Source organism: Dermatophagoides farinae, chromosome 2, assembly GCF_024713945.1.
Source record: "Dermatophagoides farinae isolate YC_2012a chromosome 2, ASM2471394v1, whole genome shotgun sequence".
In the NCBI taxonomy this organism is placed as follows: Eukaryota; Metazoa; Arthropoda; class Arachnida; order Sarcoptiformes; family Pyroglyphidae; genus Dermatophagoides; species Dermatophagoides farinae.
The window spans coordinates 2,491,165-2,498,659 of NC_134678.1; positions in this window are offsets into that span (position 1 = coordinate 2,491,165).

Sequence of the window (7,495 nt, forward strand, 5' to 3'; positions counted from 1 at the left end):
GATGATGATGATGATGATGATCATACTCCCGCCGCCGCTGGGTGTATGTTCATCATCATCATCATCATCACAATAAAATACTGCTGCTGCTGCTGCTGCGGCTGATGATGATGATGATGGCGACAATTTGAATTTTCAAGAAAAAAAATCGATCTAACTCTTTATTGTTTAGTGATCGTTGATTTACTATTAGTTTTTTTATTACTAGTTTCTTTTTTCCTTGGACAATATTTTAAGTCAATGAAAAAAGAAAAAATTCTCTTTTTTTTGCAATTCGATTCAAATGATTTTTTTTTCTTTAGCTGGCCTACCAAATAAATTATATACCATTGTTGATGAGATGATTTTCCATTGATGATGGTGATAATAATTATTTTCGAAATTGTCATGCGTACAAACGACAAGAAAAAAATATTTTGCCCAACACACACACACACACACACACATTCATTTATTGATATGGCATGTATCCAATACATCCAGAATTTTTTTTTTTCGTTTTATATTTTTCCATTCACAAACTTGCATTGTTGTTGTTGTTTGTGTTTCGTTGTTGCTACATTATATTTTTTTCCATATTCCAACCAGATGTATAGACACTTTTTTTTTGGTATATGCGTGATTGATAACTCGTCAACTTCCTCACCCACCCTTCTTCACCACTGCTGCTGCCGTCGCCATCACTGATCATCATCATCATCATCAAGCCGATGAATGAAAAAATGAAATCAAACATAAATCGAAAGGTTTCAGTCACAATGATCATCAAAAACCGAATTATGGATACTATATGCTATCATAATACGGTTACGCCTTAACGTTCGAATTGGTCAAAACAGATAAATACAGATAATAATACAAACATTACACACAAAAGACAGTTTAGTTTTTCCAACATTTTTTTTTTACTCTAATAAAAAAGAGGAACAAGTTTTTTTTGCCCATTTCATTCTATTAACAAATTTTTCATTCATCTATGGCCACTTTTGTGATCATCAACATCATCACCATCACGATCAGGATTATGAGGAGGATGATGAGGATAAGTGATGATGATGATACAAATTAGCTGAAATAAAATTCAATGCTACTACAACCAAACATAAACCAAACCAGCGTAACGAAATGAAACGAAACCGAAAACTAACGAACAACAATTGTGAACAGAATGTAAAATAAAATAAAATAAAAAAAGAGATCCAACATTAATACACACAATCTTCTTAATAGAACTGCATTATGCAGAAGCAACGAATGAAAAAAAAATGATCTCATCCTCTGAACACACACGATTGAACCAAGATCGACGACGACGACGATCAAGTTGAGATTCGCTTCCTTTCGCAAAAAATCATTTTCAATACACACACACACAATACACACATACATAAAAACGAAGGCAGACACGCTCACTTACTCACCTTCTTCAATCATTCAATTCATTTCATTCATTCATTCATTCATTCATTCATTCATTCATTCATTACTAGGTGAAGGTCTTCGTCCTCGTTGATGGATTCTCTTCAATATTTGGTGATATTTTACGGCGCCGCCGCATTATCAATGCATGAATGAATGAATGAATGAATGAATGGATGGATGGATGGATCTGGTTGCTGTGTATTGATATGTCGCATAAGATTGTCTTTATTTCTTATGTGGATGCAATATTGCATTTTTATGATCATAGAAACATTCTTGTTTATTTTCTTTGCTACTACAAATTATCCATATGTGAATGTATGTAATGGATACCGGTTTGTACTAGCAGTTGTTATCCATATCAATGCAATCTGTGTTTTTTTTTTTTTGGCCGACCGAGAGTATATAAAGACCATCGTCATTGCACGATCCAGTAGAGAGTCGATGTAATGTCTTTTTTTTTCGAAAGATTTCTCGTTGAACATCACTGGATGGATACAGACATTCATAATGAATGATGGGGATGGGATAATGTGTTGAGGGTTTGGGTGATATAATCATTGGTAAACAAAAATGTTGGAATTTATTCAACCGACAATCATTATTATCATCATCATCATCATTTTTGTTGTCGTCGTCGCCGTCGTCGTTGTCGTAGTAGTGCTAACTACAGAAAAAAATTGATCATTCGTCTGGGTTAGCATGAAAGTATTTTTCTTTTTCTTCTTGTTTGTTGTCCAGTTTCATCTTTTTTTTTAAAAAAAGTCAATGTACTATTGATAGTTTTGACATTGTCGATAAAAAGAACTCAAGCTGACCTTTTTTCCCTTGTAATCATCAGGCATCTGTGTGTCTTATTTCGATCATCTTTGTCATTCAATTTCATCTCACTAATTTATTATTGTTTAAATATTCAAGAATTTTTTTCAAAAAACAGCGCCATACTATTGCCGACTCATGCGTTGTTTGTAATATGAAAAAAGAGATGAAAAATTCTGAAAAAAAAACATTTTGAAACCAGCAAATCTTCTTACAACAACTTCAAGCTACAATTTCAATTGGTCCTGGCAATATATTGAATCCTTTTATTGTATGGATCGATCAAATTTGTTTGGTATTTACATAATATACTGACTACTGATGATGATGATAATAATTGGATTCTGTTATAAAAAAAAACTAGAATAGATATGACTGCTACTACAATGAATATATCTTGAGCAGACAAACTTTAATAATTTTCCAAATCGATTCATTCATTTGGGTATAATAAATGAGATGGGATTCTTGCTTCTAGGGTTGTTTTTTTTTCATTATCGTTTCGTATATTTTGAGTTTTTGTGGAGAAAAAAATTTTTCTCATTTTTTTCTTCGGAAATTTTTTTTTATTTTTTTATTTTTTCATTGTATTTATCCATCATAGGCATCATCATTTCTTCGATTGAATGTAATATGTTCATGTTATTTTTTCCTGCGTAGTGGAAATCGAACAATCCAGAACAAAAACAACAACAGCAAAACAACAAAACAAAATCATCAACTTGATTCAATTGAATACAGAGTGATCACACGCATACACCTAAATACATTGGAGTTGTATGTGTTTGTTGTTTGCAGCAACGATTAATAGACAGTTTTTTTTTTAGTCGGGCGTTTTTTTTCCAAGCAAGTCATTGAATATATTCCATACTGGATTCCATAAACTTTCTGGCTCTTAGTAACAAAAAAAAACTACTTCCTATCTGATGGTGATAGATGGTGCTGTTCCAAATTCTACAATTTAATTATTTTCATTCGAAATTCTATAAGGTGGTTGTGTTTTTTTTTTGGTGTTTCATTATTCGAAAGTCCAAAAAAAGTAAAGATGTAAATTTTTATGTGAAAAAAAACAAAAGAAACAAAAATCATTACAACACACTAGAGAATTATGAGAATATGCATCGTATTAGATTTCTATTATTATTCAATGTTGGCAATTGAAATTGGAATTTTACAGTTATTTGCTACGAATGACAAAAAAACAAGATGAAGAAGACAAAAACCAGAAAAACAATGTAGCCATTTTTTCGTAAATTCTCTTTTTTATTTTGTTGTATGTTTTCACCAGTTTTGTTGTTTCGTATGCATCATAATAATATCCCTCCCTCTAAAAAAAATTAATAATAATGAATTACGGATGTCGACATATATAATACAAAAAAAACGAACAAAATTTAATAGCCAGAATATGAATGAATGAATTCTATATGTTCTAGTTGTGCGCACGTTGGCGTATAAATCATTTTCCGGTTCTAATTTTTTTTTTGTTCCTTCATTTATTTTTTATCCATTTTTTTTCCAAAATGATTTTGTATACACTACTTTCCTGCTTATTACCTCTTACTCCCACAATTGATTACACAACAAACAGAAAAAAAAACTTTATATCCAACAATTTTTTTTTCTTATATTCAAATACAAGACAAGAGAATTCCAAAAGAGTTTTACGCTGATGATGGCACATCTCATCGCACTGACACACACACACACAATTTCAAATGCCATCCCCATCAATATAAAAACAAAATTGCAGATAAACGAAGAGACGAACGAAAATTTAAATCAGAATCTCAAGTATCTATAGTTTTTAGCAATATAGAATTCTAGGAGAAAATATAAGAATTGAAAATTTAACAACCCACACACACACATATAGATAGTTATACATTTGGGATTCTTCAACATTGACTAACATATTCACCTTCAATACATTAGTAGTAGAATTATCGGAATATCCATAGTATACAATAGGACAACATTCAACAACAACAACAACAACCGCACAAAACTACGTGATGTATTTGGATTGGCTTCATTTTAACGTTACCTTCTTATTTTTCAAGAATTTTTCCAATTCTCAAAATTTTCTCTTTTTCTCTAGATGTTACATGTGCTTGTTAAACACATACAAACACATCACTGGTGTCATTCAATTGGTATTGTATTGTGTCATATATGTCTGTGATATCACACATAATACAAATATTTTTCACATTCTATTCCATTTCATTTATATATCCAAAAGTTGAAATCTTTACAGTTTGGTTTCTTTTTTGTTCTTTTCTTTCGTTTCTGTTCTGTCCTTGCCCAGACACACACACACACACACACATACATAGTAGGTTCATTTCATTTTGTTAACAACACTTTTACTTTTCACACACAAACATAGAATTTGAAAGGACAAAATAGAAAATTATAGTCAAACCAAGCCAAGAAAAAAAAATCTTCAAACAAGAATATATGGCGACTTATTCCTTGATGGAAGAATAACACAGAAGAAAAAAAATCTGCTTCTTTCTTTCTCACTTTGTGTGTGTGTGTGTGTATGTTAAACATTTCATCTTGTTGTGTTTGGTTCACTCATATTTTTTCGTTTTCGTTTTCGTTGTTGTTGTTGTTATGCTAAACTCTATTCTTGCAAACTTATTCAATGCTTTGATCTATAGTTTTGAGTTTTAGTCAAGTATTTGAGAATTGAAGCCAAAAGAAAAAAAATGGCAAAAACTTCAGACCAAACAGAGCCCGATTTTTATATGATTCTGAACTCTAGCTAAAAAAAAATATGAACAGGAAAAAAGGGGCCAGCACAAAAGAACCAATAATGATAAAAATAAGGGAAAAATCTTCAGGGCCATTGATGCCTGCTTTTTTAAGGTCCAGAAGACCCACACCCAGACAACAGCAATATATAAGAAAAAAAAATTCTTCACTGTACATGTTGGATCCTAATATTCTTCACCATCATCTATCTATCTATGTGTACGTATTTGTGAAGAATCCAAAAAAAAGTTCTTTCTGTCTATCAACTGAAACTGTGTCTATGTGTGTGTGTGTGTGTTTATATTGAGTGAAATTGGAAATCAAGAAAAAAAGGAATAAAAGAGAAAAACGAAAATTCTATATCAAAATTCTTTGGTTCATCAAAATTGGCTTTTAAACATCAATATATCGCCATCTTGTAGTTCAAACGGAATGAACAAATATACTGTTGTGTTATATGGATGTATACATTATGGAACAGGCCATCATTTTATTTTTTTCATGTTGATTTTTTTTTTTTTTTAGTTTTTCCTGTATTGATTACATCCCACCACCATCATTTAATAGCTACTACGTATGATTATTATTTTTATATAAAACAAAAGACAAAGATTGCAACGATAAACAAATAAAATAAAATAAAATAAAACAAACAAAAAAAACCGAAACAAATAATATAAGCCGATAGTCAGATTGATTGTAAATGAAATGATGATGATGATCAGATTCTGGCCACCGCCCGAAAAAAAAATCCAGCATTATACATCAGCACAGCACAACACAATACACAACACACAAACACATCATAAACAAAACCTCCTAAACAAGTCAACGTCATTGTTTTGATTGCAATTTGCATTTCAATATTTTTTTTCAAGTTTTTGTTTCAAATATAATTGGTTTGTAATGGATTCATAAAACAAAAATTATAACCAAGTCAGTATTATTGTCAACCTTAAAGGAATGATGACTTATGATACGTATATATGTGTACACATATATACTACACACATAATGTAAAAAAAATTGTCACACATCCAATGAAATATCTCTCTTATGATGATGATGATGATGCTCATTATTGGTGGGTGATACAGGAATTCTTCGCTATTAGCTATTCATTATTGGAATAATATTGTGATCATCAAAGAGTGTCTGTGTGTAATAATAATACATTTGAATGGCCAAAAAAAAAAAAAAAAAAAAATATAGAAACATTCAACATGTTTTCTCGAACAAAAAAAAAATCTCTATCTTGATGATTGTCTTTTTTTTTCTTGATGATGAAAATTTAAAACGCAAAATAAAATCAGGACATCATTTGTGTTGTATACATGCTTGGAAATATATATAATTGAGAACGAAAAATCAAGTGTTTCTTGTTCATCATCATCATCATCATCAATTTAATTTAACATTGTTCACACAATTGTCTTTGCAATATTTTCTATTGTTTGCCCATTTCAGCCATTTTGATTGTACTTTTTTTTCTGGTCATTTCTGCTGCTGTTGCTGTTGTTGCTGCTATTATACTTTGGTTATATTCAACGCTATTTCTCTCTCTCCCTAGATATACTATCTCTTTTTTTTAACTAAAAAAAAAAACTTGGCCAACTCTTGTGTATTGTTGAGCCACAAAAATATATTCATCGAATTTCCAAATCACATTTGAATTGTATATACAATTCATACATACAAACACACATACACACAAATACAAAATGAACGATTGAATGCATGTGCTCAGAACATTTTTGATGATTCGGATGTATGTATCGTGTGTGTGTGTGTGTGTGTGTGCTAGAAGCAGATTCCATTTCTATTTGTGAACGGTAAGTGTACATTTTATATTTATTACTAAACTTATACAAACACACAATGAGATAAAAACTCTAATAAAATAATTGGTTAGTTGAATAAAATAAACGGCGTTGATGGCGCATGTCCATATTGAAATGTGAATAAAATAAATGTGTCCAATAATAATAATGATAATGATAATATATATTGAACAAATGAATGGATTGTTGCCACACACACACACACACATAGAGATGAAAAGTCATCCATCTATAATACATCATTGAAGGGTGGTTCGATTTCCGTTTCCGGATCTTTTAGATTACCTACCTACCTACCTACCTACTTATTCATTTACTATTGAATTTATTGATGAAGAAAAAAAAATAATTATTTGAATTCTTCAATGAAATCTTTATCGACCATTGGTATTGAAAAGATCACATACAATTCATACACACACACACACACACACACATACACATAAGATGACACCTTGAGAATTTCCGGTTTTTTTATATTCGGTTCAACCAACCGGAAGTTGGATGAAGAAAATCAACAACAAACGTAAATAGAGATATATAGTATAAAAATCGAGTAAGATCTATGTAATCAAAATTGAAATCAAATTGAAAAATTATCCGCTAGTTGTCGTTGTTATCGTCATCATTTTTTTTTTTGTTCACATATC